We start from the raw sequence: 12,134 nt of genomic DNA on the forward strand, positions 1-12,134 counted from the left end.
CCGGGGCAGGACCTGTTCTAGCTTCAGAGCGGGAGCGGTTTCCTCTCGGCATCACACGGGATGTCCTCGGCCCAGCCTAGCCTGGGTGGATCCCTACGAACTCTCTGTGGGTAGAGAAGGAAGGATCGGGATCTGCCTTTGGAGATCTCCCTGGGATACTGGGCCATATCTGACAGGTGCAGACTCTTAGCTCTGAACTTGGACTTGAGGGAGGAGCCGTGGTTTCTGCTCCGGGGTAACTAATTACAGTAGGAGACATAGGCTCCCCATTTCCCGGGTCTAAACACGTACGAAGATTGTCTAAACAGGGGGGGTTGAACCCTGTTGTGCGTCTGCCGGGAAGAGGCAGAGATACGGGTGCCGGAGGGTCAGTTAGGAAGGTTCTCTGGCAGGGCAGAGGGAGGGCCAGACTCGGAGGAGCCTGCCAGAGGCTAGCAGGCTGCAGGCTGGGGGGAGCTGGGAGCTGTGGCGTCACCTTGTCAGGTGTGACCCCTGCAGCATTCGCACCGGAGGGCCGCTGACACACCCACGGAACAGGCAGCCAGCACCCCAGGAGGGGGCCCTGCTCCCCGGCGGACAGGGCCGCACGGCCCCCAGGGGGAGGAGCCCCCGGGGGGACAGGAACAAGGTGTCCGGGGCACTGGTGCTGGGGCCGAGGCTGCCCTTTTCCGAGGTAGCCAGCCCGGTGTGCCTGGCACGGGCCGGTCTGGTGGCCGGCCTGTGGGTGCCAGCCAGCCGCGGGCTCCTCCCGGCCGGTGCTCCGGCCTCTTCCTCCTGCTGTCACTCGGCAGGAGTGAAATGTGCCCTGGTCCTGGAGCAGTTGGCGCTTGATAATTTGTGGATTATAGCTAACTCTCGATAAAGATTCCCCTAATTGCTGGGCTCACCTCAGGTTCTATCATCAAAGCAAAGCCGCGAGGCCCCCTCTCGCCCTCCTTTCCTTTTTATTATCTCTTAATTAATCACTCTGGCTTTCACACTTAGCAGATAATGACAGTCTCCTGGGCATGCAGCTCATTTTCATAACCTCCTGCTCCACGCCGGCAGCAGAGGGGTGGGAGGAAGGGGAGAGACATGCTGAGAAAGGGGGGGAGCGGGTGGGATGAGGCCTGGGGCAGCAGCAGGCACCCCATGGAGCAGTTGGAGCCCTGCACCAGGCCCTGAGGAGGCTCCGCCAGGGCAGGGAGGCCATCGTGCTCCCTGGGGGCGGCCTGCCTGGTCCCCGACGCAGCCCCCCTGAACTGTGCATGGCTGGCTCCTTCAGCCTCCCTGGGTGGGGTAGGGTAGGGGTGCGGTGGGTTGGGGTAGGGGTTCAATGGGGGTAGGGGTGTTGTGGGGTAGGGTAGGGGTGCGGTGGGGGAGGGGTACGTGGTGTGGGGTAGGGGTTCAGTGGGGGTAGGGGTGGGGTAGGGGTTCAATGGGAGCAGGGGTGTTGTGGGGTGGGCAGGGTAGGGGTGCAGTGGGGTAGGGTAGAGTAGGGGTCCAGAGGGGGAGGGGTATGTGGTGTGGGGTAGGGTTTCGATGGGGACGGGTGTTGTGGGGTGGGGTAGGGTAGGGGTGCAGTGGGGTAGGGTAGAGTAGGGGTCCAGAGGGGGAGGGGTATGTGGTGTGGGATAGGGGTTCGATGGGGACAAGGGTGTTGTTGGGTGGGGGAGGGTAGGGGTGCGGAGGGGTGGGGTAGGGGTTCAGTGGGGGCAGAGGTGTTGTGGGTTGGGGTAGGTGTGCGATGGGGGAGGGGTACATGGTGTGGTGTTGGGGGTTCAGTGGGGGCAGGGGTGTTGTGGGGTGGGGTAGGGTAGGGGTGCAGTGGGGTAGGGTAGAGTAGGGGTCCAGAGTGGGAGGGGTATGTGGTGTGAGGTAGGGGTCCAATGGGGGTGGGCATTGTGGGTTAGGGTAGTGGTGCGGTGGGGTGTGGTAGGGGTTTAATGGGGACCGGGGTGTTGTGGGATGGGGTAGGGTAGGGGTAGAGTAGGGGTGTGGCAGGGTAGGTGTTCAATGGGGGTAGGAGTGAGGTGGGGTAGGGGTGTTATGGAGTGGGTAGAGGTGCAGCCAGGCAAGGTATGGTGGGGTAGGGTAGAGGTGGGGTAATGGCTCATCTTGGTAGGGGCGAGGAGGCGTTCGGCAGGACACATGCACAGGTTGCTGGGCAGAAAGCGGAGTGAGGAGCGCTGATGAGCCATCTGGTCGGGTGGGGACGGAAAGGCCCAGGCCGCGTTCACACCTGTAGCGGGGGTCGCCGCCGTGGGAGGTGTCCACCCTGGGTGCCCACCTCCTTTCCCCGGGCTCCACCCCACAGACAGGCAGAGAGGAGCCGCGTCTGAAGGGGGATTTGAGAGGCTCCAGACACAGAGGAGTTTCCCCTCGGGGGCTGGACTCGGAGCTCCGGAATGAACCGAGTCTGCTCTTTGTGCGTCCGGCCGGGACTCCTGCAGGTCTGCAAGGAGGTGACGGAGGACGGGAGCATCCGTCTGTTTTTCCCTCTGTGTTGAGTTTTCCTTTGGGAGCCTGGCACCCTGTGCTTCGTCCTTAGAATGAGAGACACCGGGCCGTTCTTTTCTGCCTTCAGCTAGTTGAGAGACCTTGGAGTCGTCCTAGAACCTGGGTCCCGGTTCCTTCTTGGACGAGTGGGCATCTTTGAGAAGCTCACAGGCGGCCTGCGTCAGACCCCGTCCCTGGCATGTGACCGTGCTTGGCAGGTGCCGGTGTTCCCCACCTCTTACCGCCGTAGTACACGACAGCACCTTGCCTGTGGCCGCGGAGCCATGCGAAACATGGCGTTTTGTTTACAGACTGGGGAGAGGGGAGGGGAGGGTCCTTTCCTTCACCTTCAATTCAACCTGCTGCTCCTTCTGGGGTGCGTTCTTGAGCAAAGCCTGCTGGCCTGGGCCCGGATGGTTTTCTTTCCACGAATCAGCTGCGTGCTCAGGCTGGGGCCTGCTTCAGCTCAGAGCTTCTTGGGGTCCAGCTCCAGGCAGGGCCGATCCACCCCCTGGCAGACCCCTAGGCCTCAGGCAGTCACCGCGCCTGCTGCGGGCAGCACAGCCCTTGTGCCGAAGGGTTAAATGTGGCGCGTCTCAGATGGCTTGTCACTTCTTTTTTAATGGAAAGTCTATCCACTGGTTTTTTGTTTTTTTGTTTTTTTTACTTTATTATTTATTTTGAGCCCCCTGGGCGCCCTTGGCTTGCTACTTCTGACAGTCCTCTGGCTTCCTGGGCCTTATAATAGGAATGTCTGTATGGGAGGGCGGGCGGGGGACAGTATGGAAAGAGCACTGGCTTGCGAGTCTGGCTGTGGATGGTTAGCCCTGTTTGTGACCTTATGCGGTGACCTAGGCCTGCTTTCCTACTGTAAAATCAGAAGGTTAATCTCCCAAGATTCTTTCTGGCTGCATGGTTTTCAACTCTTGGCCATGCTGTGGGAGTTCACAAAAAGGACTGATTGTTCCTGAGTGAGGTCCTGGGTCTCCAGTTCGGTTTTGGGGGGTACTGGTTTCAGAAGGCCAGAGCTGGGGTACCCCCAGATAGCCGGGTGGAGCTGGGGGCGGGGGTGGGGCAGGAAGCACACGTTGTCCCCGTCGTTGGACCGGGTCTGGACCTGGGGTAGGAAAGCATGGGGTGACCCCACCCCCCACCCCATGCACACACCGTCCACTGTCGTGGGGGGATGGTCTGTCTGGCTGCTCTGGGAGGGTGGGAGGCCCCGGACCAGGGCTGTGGGTGCTCGGGTGTGCATGTCTGAAGGGCAGGCTCTGGCTTCGCCCTGAACTTCAGCTTTGGTCTATGAAAAGATTTTGCAGAGTCTTGTGGGAACATAAACATTTGGCAGATTTCTTTCCCTGAAAGCTATTTCTTCCCTTTTCTTTTTCTGGGAACTTTCGCCAGCAAGATCAAGGCCCCTCCACCCTTCCCTCCTCCCTCCCCTGTGCCCGAGACACCCACCCACGCTCCCCCCCCCCCCCCCAGTGAAAACAAAGTGGTCTGGCGGGGGCACTGGGAAACCTCCCCGCAAACTGGGCCAGAAGAAAGACGTGAGGCAAACAGCTGTCCCAGGAGGAGAAGTTAGCAGAAGGGAGGGAGGTGGAGGGGAAAAGGCAAAAGGCATCAGGCATCAGTGGGGGGCGGGGGGGGGGGGAGTGCGTTCCCGACATTTAAAATTCTTTTGGTTTTAATCATCTCAGCCCTACCGGAGCCCGGAGCCCGGCTGTGGGGGAAGGGAGAAATGAAAACCAGCTCCGCGGACTGCAGGACAGCAGCCTCCGCTGGGACCCGCGGCCTCCCCAGCCTCCCCTACTGGGCTGCTCACCTCCCCGCATCCGAAGGGCGCCCTCCTCCAGGGGCCTTTCCTGACTTACCTCCCCTTTATCTCATTTCACAGGCTCCATTTAAAGCACTGACCTTTCAGTTTTCCGCCAGAGTGCAAGTTCCCCAAGGCCCTGGATTATGTTTTGTTAAAAACAAAACAAAAATAACAAATAACAAACCCCAGCCTCTTTCATAAGTCATGCCTGGGCCTCCTCTGCGGCGAGGGTCAGGGCCCTCAAAGAAGCTTCTGGGCCTGTTTTCCTCCTCTGTGAGCCGATTTGAAGCGATGGGCTGAGCCCCGGAGAGGCTCCAGGGGGGCGGGGAGGCCGGGAGGTCTGCCCTGTGAGAGGCCTGGGGTCCTGGGCCACCTTCTCACCCCCTCCACCCCCCACCCCCGCCTCCGCCAGCCCAGGCCCCTGATTCTGACTTCTCTATCTTTTTTTCTTTAATTTTTCTTTTAAGGAGGCGCCACATTCATCGCGGGGCTTGAACTCAGGGCCCCGGAGATCTGGAGTCACACGCTCCACCCTGAGCCAGCCAGGTGGCTTGAGTTCTCTGTTTCTTAACCCATCCGTAGGCAGCTTTCTCCATTCTCCTGACCCCTGCCGTTTCTCCCCCTTGCCCTCCAACCTCCATCGCTGGGTGTTGGGACTGTGGTTCCCGTATGGGCCCCACTCACTCCCTGTCGCCAGGGAGACGCAAACAGTGGGAGCTCCAGGGTACATTGCAGCCGATCTCAGGTGGGGGCCGGGTGACCCGGGGTTTCCGCGTCTCTCTTTCTGGGGTTTATTTGGCTGTAAGACCGGGAGCTGACGCGGTGGCGCCCAAGGCCCCTTGCGGGTCCGAGCCCGGGACCGGCGAGACCCTGTGCCGGGCACCCCACCTGGAGAAGCGTGTCCCGCTTTGTGGGTGTGGCACGCACCGTGTCACAGCCCCGTGTGGACACTTGGCGGGGTATCCGGGACGCTTGAAGCACGCCGTGCGTGGCAGCTCTTACTGTGAAATCGAATCCTCACGTTCTGGGCGTGTAGTCAGGAGACCCGCGTTCACATTCCGGGGTCCCTCCCGACTTTCTGTGTCACCTCACACACGCCCGTTTCCCTGACTGTAGCCGAGGGCTCCTAAACCCTGTCTGTGACTACACGCTAATGTGACGTCCTGGGCGGGAGGGGCCCATTCCGCCTTGGTCTTGCACCCCTACCCCCACCCCGCGCTCGGGAGAGCGCCAGCCGCTGATCCGCAAGGAGGACCCTGAGACTCAGGACCTGTGGTTCCCCCAGTGCCGCTCCCCACCCGCAGGTGCGACAATAACAAAGCGTCTGGATGTCTGCAAGTGTCCCCTGGGCTAAAATCGCCGCCCTTGGGGGGGCGCCTGGGTGGCTCGTCGGTGAAGCGCCGGACTTCGGCTCAGGTCATGATCTCACGGTTCGTGGGTTCGAGCCCCGCGTCGGGCTCTGGGCTGATGGCTCGGAGCCTGGAGCCTGCCTTGGATTCTGTGTCTCCCTCTCTCTGCCCCTCCCCACTCACACTCTCTCTCTCTCTTGCTCTCAAAAAAAAATTAAACATTAAAAAAAAAAATTAAACTCCCTGCACTTGGGAAGCACAGAGCTGGTTGGAGGAAGAGCTGGATAGGATAGACCTGGAGGTCCGGCCTCTCTGCTTGGAGCGTAGCTGGTTCTAAAATGCCACTCGCCTGCCTTCGCCCAGATGTTTGCCTTTGACCCACAGCCCGGACAGCGAAGAGAGGGGCTGCTGTCTGTCACCCAGGGGGAAGGAAAGTGTTCGGTCCCCAGCCCACCGCAAAGATGATTAGGTGTCCCCCCCCCCCCCCCCCCAGCCACAGCCTGCCTGTTTATCCAGGATTGGGGCTAGTGAGGGGGCAACAGGTGACGGGAGAGCCACCCAGGCAGCCCCCTAGCAGGGAGTGGCCGGAGCTCCTGGCTTCCTCCAGAAGCACCGCCGTGTCTCGGCCACGGCTGAAGACAGCCCACGGTGCCGGACGGTGGTGCCAGGCGGCAGCACTGACTGGGTCTCAGGTGTCCCGCCACCCCGCTCCCCCTCCCCCGTAACTGCTGAGACTTCTCAGGTTTGAAAACCACGGATTTGAGTTAGCAGTGAAAACCGGACTCAGGAAGGAAGGTGACCCACTCCCCCGAGCAGACAGGGCAGTGCGGTTCCTGCCCCTGCCCAACACACGCCTCCCTCTCCACTCCCCCCTGCACACACCAGGAGGCCCCCTCTGGGAGGAGGGGTGATGAGATCAGGGACCCACTGCTTACGGAGGCCCAGAGAGGACTGGGGACACTTCTCTGGGACTGCTCCCGGATCCCCACGTCCCCAGACACCCTCCAACCTCCACCTGGAGCCCCGGGGGTCTGGGGAGGGCTTAGGGAGGAGACAGGTGGAAGGAGGAAATGAGGGAAGAGGTAATGATAAGGAAGCAGCTGGGTGGAGGGCGCAGGGCAGAGGAAGGTGAAAGGGAGGGCGGGGATGAGAGAGAAACCTCATCCATCCAGGAGAGAGAGGGGAGGGAGGAGGGGGAGGGAAGAGAGAGAGAAACCTCAACTTTTATTTAAAATCAGAGAGCGGTTGTACGCCTGGAGTTGTTGCCATGGCAACCGCAAAGAAAAGGAGATAGAGGCCTGGTGAAGCCGAGAAAACCCAATAGGGGTAAATGTTTAAAGCCAGGAACAAAAACCATTCAGAGATAATTAAGTAACAGGCTGCAGGTTCCAGACTCCTGCCCATTGTCGGGGGACTCGCCCGAGACTCCAGCCCGCCCTGCTCTCCCTTCTCCACCCGGTGTCTGTCCTCCCTCAGAGCCTAGTCCTCCCTTACTCCAGGGGCTCTGGGAAGCAGCCGGGAGCACCCCCCCCCCCAGCCTCCTCCCCTCTGGCAGGGGGCTGCCCTTCTCGGTCCAGCCCCAGATGAGGCTGGACAGGCTTTCTCGACTGTTAGGAAAGTACAGTCTCGTAGGGGAAACAGGAGGGACTTGGGTCAGATCCATGGAAGAATTTCTGGGTCACTAGATGGATGTGACACCTAAGGTGTGGACTTTCTTCCCTCTGGTGACCTCGAGGGTAAAGGGTGCAGGCTGACCTCTGTGTTGACCCTCGCCCTCCAGGTCTGAGATGCTGGGGTCCCCCGGGGCTCTTCCTCCAGAAGGGGGGTACATCCTAGCTGGGAGCTTTGCTGGAGCTGCTGACCTGAATGCTTCTTAGGGCTCCTCCAGCAGGACTTAATCTTCCCAGGCCTCAGGATGGCCGAGAGCTGAGCTGGTATTTGGGGGGTTAGGTGTGCTCTGTAGCCATTTTTTTTTTTTAACGACAAAGTACTTTTGTATGTTTTAAGTCAGTTTCACTCAGTCACCTCACCCCCCACCCCAGACATCACAACAGCTGGCTGGCCCCTTGCCCCACCTCCTTGGGATGATAATCCTCAGTTCTGCCTCCCAAGACATGGTGCCTCTCAGAGCAGGTGGCGTTCTCTCCTCCCTCATCCGTAGAAGCCGCTCGGAACTGAAGGCCCAAATAGCTAAGTCGGAAGAGTCCCGTCTCCTGTCTGCAGCCCTCCTTCCCGCTGTTATGACCCACTTCCGGTCCTTGCCTCCACATACCCTAAATTTCATCCTTAGATTGCACCAGACCCTCGGAGAGGGATAAACCGAGACCGAATGGCTCTGGCCTCTCGAAGAATTGCCTTCACTGAGCTGAGCATTTGGCCCCGTGCCACCGGCATGCGCTGAAGAATGTTCTAAGGAGTAACCCTTGAACATATTGTATTTATGGTAGGGATGTTGCCCAGGTTAGGGTTCAACACATCGCAGTATTCGTCATGTGAGGATCCTTGGAGAAAGTTCTGTAGCGGTGCTTTTCCTAAGCCATCAGATGGTTTTTATTTTATGGATACTGTACCTTGTGTCGCTGGTTTTGAATTTTTCCTTTTTGCACTTGCTGCTTGGAAGCTCAAGGCTAGCCTTGCAATTGGTCTCTGATGAAGCATGGAAGAGCTTGTGGCATGTATCGACTACATTAACTTTAGCCCCATCTCGATTTACTTCTCCAGTCCTTATTCTCTTTCCCTGCTTGCCCAGTCACCCCCACCTCACCCAATGTCGGCTTTCTTATCAAAATTTATTGTTTTGCTTTAATTTTAACGTTTATTTATTTTTGAGAGAAAGAGAGAGAGAGAGTGGGGGAGGGGAGAGAGAGAGGGAGACACAGAATCGGAAGCAGGCCCCAGGCTCCCAGCTGTCAGCACAGAGCCCGACACGCGGCTTGAACTCACGAACCACGAGATCATGACCTGAGCTGAAGTCGGATGCTTAACCAACTGAGCCACCCAGGCGCCCCTTGAAATTTATTGTTTTTATCATTGACTAAATGTCCACGTACTTTGCCTCGAATCTTGTATGCAATAAGTAAATCAATTAAGATACATAAAACATACAGCATAGTGTCCAGCAAATAATAAGTGAGCAGCTAGTAAAACGTCAGCTGCTATTTTAAGTAACAAAACATCCAAATTTTTGGTCATCTTCCTTTTCGAGGTGGAGTCCCCCGGATTAAAGACCTTCTGTAAACATAGTGAACTCCCAGCCGCACCATGGTAACACCCAGCCACTGCTCTTTCTAATCTTTTTTTTTTTTAATTTTGGAATACATGATGGTGATAATGACAAAGGTAATAATCAGATTTGCCTTGCTCATTACTGCTGACTGGGACTGCTATTTACATGAGGTCTAATTCCCTGCTTGCTCCAAGACTGACAACGAGAACATTCTGGGTGACAGAGGGAGGCAGCCTGCCCGGGATTAAGATTTTTCCATGGATAATCTCTAAAGTGAGAAACCCAAGGGCCAGTAATTGAGAGCTGATTGCCTTTCTTTGGATCGGTTGTGCCTAGCCACACGGGGCAAGAACTGAGCCCGCGGAAGGCAACAAGGTGAGACCAGAAGCGGTTGACAACACGTGACCTCTGGGAGCCTTGCAGAACCGTGTCAGGTGAGGTTGGCCCGAGCTCGTTGTTTCTTGTCTGTTTCTTTTCCGACCAACCCTTCATTTGGCCCGGGGGAAAAGAAAAACAACAGGAACCCATGGCAGCCTGTTTTGTTCAGCCCTGCATTTATTGAGCATTTGCTGTATGCTAGACCCTAATAGACACTGTGCCTGTGCACAGAGAAGGGTTCTTTTTACTGCCTCGGAGCGGGCTTCTGCTTCTTTCTCTTCTAAGTGGGAGAAACTGTTTCGTGGATATTGCAGCCCCATTGGTGCAGACTCGAGTGCTCCCAGTGATGCGCCTGAGTGCTCCCGGTGATGGGCATCCTGAGTGCTCCCAGTGATGCGCACCTGAGTGCTCCTAGTGATGGGCATCCCAAGTATTCCCAGTGATGGGCATCCGAGTGCTTCCAATGATGTGTACTGGAGTGCTCCCAGTGATGGGCGTCCCGAGTGCTCCCAGTGATGTGTACCTGAATGCTCCTAGCGATGCGCCCCCGACTGCTCCCATTGATGCGCCCCTGAGTGCTCCCAGCGATGGGCATCCCGAGTGCTCCCAGCGATGGGCATCCCGAGTGCTCCCATTGATGAGCCCCTGAGTGCTCCCAGTGACGGGCATCCTGAGTGCTCCTATTGATGCGCCCCTGAGTGCTCCCAGCGATGGGCATCCCGAGTGCTCCCAGTGATGAGCACCTGAGTGCTCCCAGTGATGGGCATCCCGAGTGCTCCCAGCGATGGGCATCTCCAGTGCTCCCACTGATGAGCACCTGAGTGCTCCCAGCGATGGGCATCCCGAGTGCTCCCAGCGATGGGCATCCCGAGTGCTCCTAGGCAACAAACATCCTGAGTGCTCTGGGGAATGGGCATCTGAAGTGCTCCCAGTGAGTGCTCCGCCTCGCGGGTGCCAAAGTGCTCCCACTGACAGGCGCCTGAACACTCCCCGAGTGCTCCCACTGACAGGCGCCCCAAGTGCCCTGTCACACGTCTCCTCACCCCTTCCTGCTTCTGCACTTCTTTCAGCCCCTCTCCTCTCTTTTCCTCAAGGTCTTTCTCTTGTTTTCCCTTAAACTAAATTTTTTAGAAAGAAAATAGCTCCATATTGGTGTTTTTCTGTCTTTTATCCTTCCGGTTTTTTTCTTTTAAAAATGTTTCCCCAATTACTGACGGGGAAAAAAAAAAAAGAAAGCAGCCTTTCCATCCCTCAGTTCTTCTGCTCAGAAGACAAAAGATCCTTCAGAATTGGGGGTGGGGGGTGGGGAAGGGTTCCAGTTAAAAATCTTCATCAGGGTCAAAAACCTGACAGAAAAAGCTTTGTTTAAGGGGAATGGGAAGGAGGAGGAGGGAACTGGCCACTAGCAACTCTCAACCTCAAAAGGCAAATATCTTGACAGTTGAAGGAAAGCGGGAGAAGGGTGCACATTCCCATGGAAGTGTTGGAATAGCTCTGATTTCCTTTTGAACCAGAGTCGTCTCCTTCTGAGGCTTGTGGGAAATGTCAGGACTGGGGAGGTGCAGGAAGGACTGTTTCAATTTCACCCTGGGTCAGGATTACCAAGAGTCAGAGTCATGGAGATTGCAGAGGAGGCCCAGGCCCTGGGACCTGGGGCCCTGGAGAGCCGTGCCCCTGGGCCTGGGCTCCCCGCTCCCCCACTCTCAGAGAGAGGGGACAAGAGGAGCACGGGGAGGGCGGTGGCAGTTGATGGGAGAATCCTGGGCCGGGCCTGTGGGCAGTGGAGGCCACGTGAGAGTGTTGCCACGGACCCGAGATGGGGAGACACAGAGGGGTGCCCTCCTGGGAACGGCGTGTGGGGGGGAGGGTGTTACGTGCAGAAACGAGGTTCCAGCTTCCAGCCAGGTCCTAACTTGGCAGGATTTGGGGCAGAAAAGATTCAGAAACGTCCGCTGAAGAAGAATGAAGCCAAAGGGTAGCATGGGGCATTCGTGAGGGGGTGTCTAGAAGGGGGAAGGGAACACAAAGCCTGGACAAGAGGGAACACTGGACTCGAGAAGGAAGGGGAGAGGGGGCAGGAACCCGTCCCTCACTGAGTCCGTGTAAATGCCTGCCTTCCCGGGAGGCCATGCTGAATGCAAGGCCCGGCCGGCGTGAGAACTATTTGTGGCAAGCGTTTAATTCCCAGGCCGCTCGTGCCCTGGCACCTGGGATCCAGCCATCGATTGATGTGCGATGGGGGAACGTGGGCCGGTTTTAATATGAGCCCGAGCAAAACGTAATCGGGAAGAGAAATTGTCTTCTGCTGTTTGGCCACTGCAGAAAGAAGTTACGTAAGGGTTCATTCAAATGACTGGGGAGCACTTTCCCCATTCTGGGCCCTGTATCTCTGGCCTGAACCAAAGAAGTAGGAGCCCAGACCTTCCATTCTGTGTTCTGGAAGTCCCAGCCACAGACATGCCGCTAGGAGGGAGCCTGCAGACAGGCCTGGGGTTGCAGGATTTTTGACCTCAGGACCCAGGGTTCCTTGTCTCGCCGCTTCGAGGAACGAAGGAGACAGAATGAGCAGCAGACAAAACGTTGGAGTCTTAGCAAGTCAGAGGAGTAGGAAAGCTCGCTCTGCAGAGAGGGGGCTTTCGAAGGTGAATGCCCGCGATGGCGGAGGCGCGACGGGAGGCGAGGGTCCTTGTTTTACAAGGTGCTGGTGTCCCTCCCTCCCCCCCCCCCCCCCCCCCCCGGTCCTTCTCAGGTGCCTCCCTTACTGGCCGGATGGTGCTGGGTGCTGGGTGGGCCACTCCTGATTGGCTGGACTCCACTGGGTGAGGACTCAGACTGTGGTCATCCTGTCTCTCGTAGCACATAAATTTTATGGTTTACTTTTTTT

At 57.6% G+C, this 12,134-nt stretch overlaps 1 protein-coding gene across 4 annotated transcripts in view; it reads left to right on the forward strand.

Moving 5' to 3' along the window:
- The window catches only part of KIRREL1 (kirre like nephrin family adhesion molecule 1), a 99,074-nt gene that overhangs the window by 11,994 nt on the left and 74,946 nt on the right, over window positions 1–12,134 (forward strand). Inside the window, exon 1 of one of the 4 annotated variants that reach the window (XM_027048625.2) lies at window positions 8,539–9,306. The exons of the other annotated variants lie outside the window; for them this stretch is intronic. The gene's annotated coding sequence lies outside the window, so the exon portion shown is untranslated. Of the gene's footprint in view, window positions 1–8,538; window positions 9,307–12,134 lie in introns of those variants that run through there. 4 annotated transcript variants of the gene reach the window in all.

Source organism: Acinonyx jubatus, chromosome E4, assembly GCF_027475565.1.
Source record: "Acinonyx jubatus isolate Ajub_Pintada_27869175 chromosome E4, VMU_Ajub_asm_v1.0, whole genome shotgun sequence".
NCBI lineage: Eukaryota > Metazoa > Chordata > Mammalia > Carnivora > Felidae > Acinonyx > Acinonyx jubatus.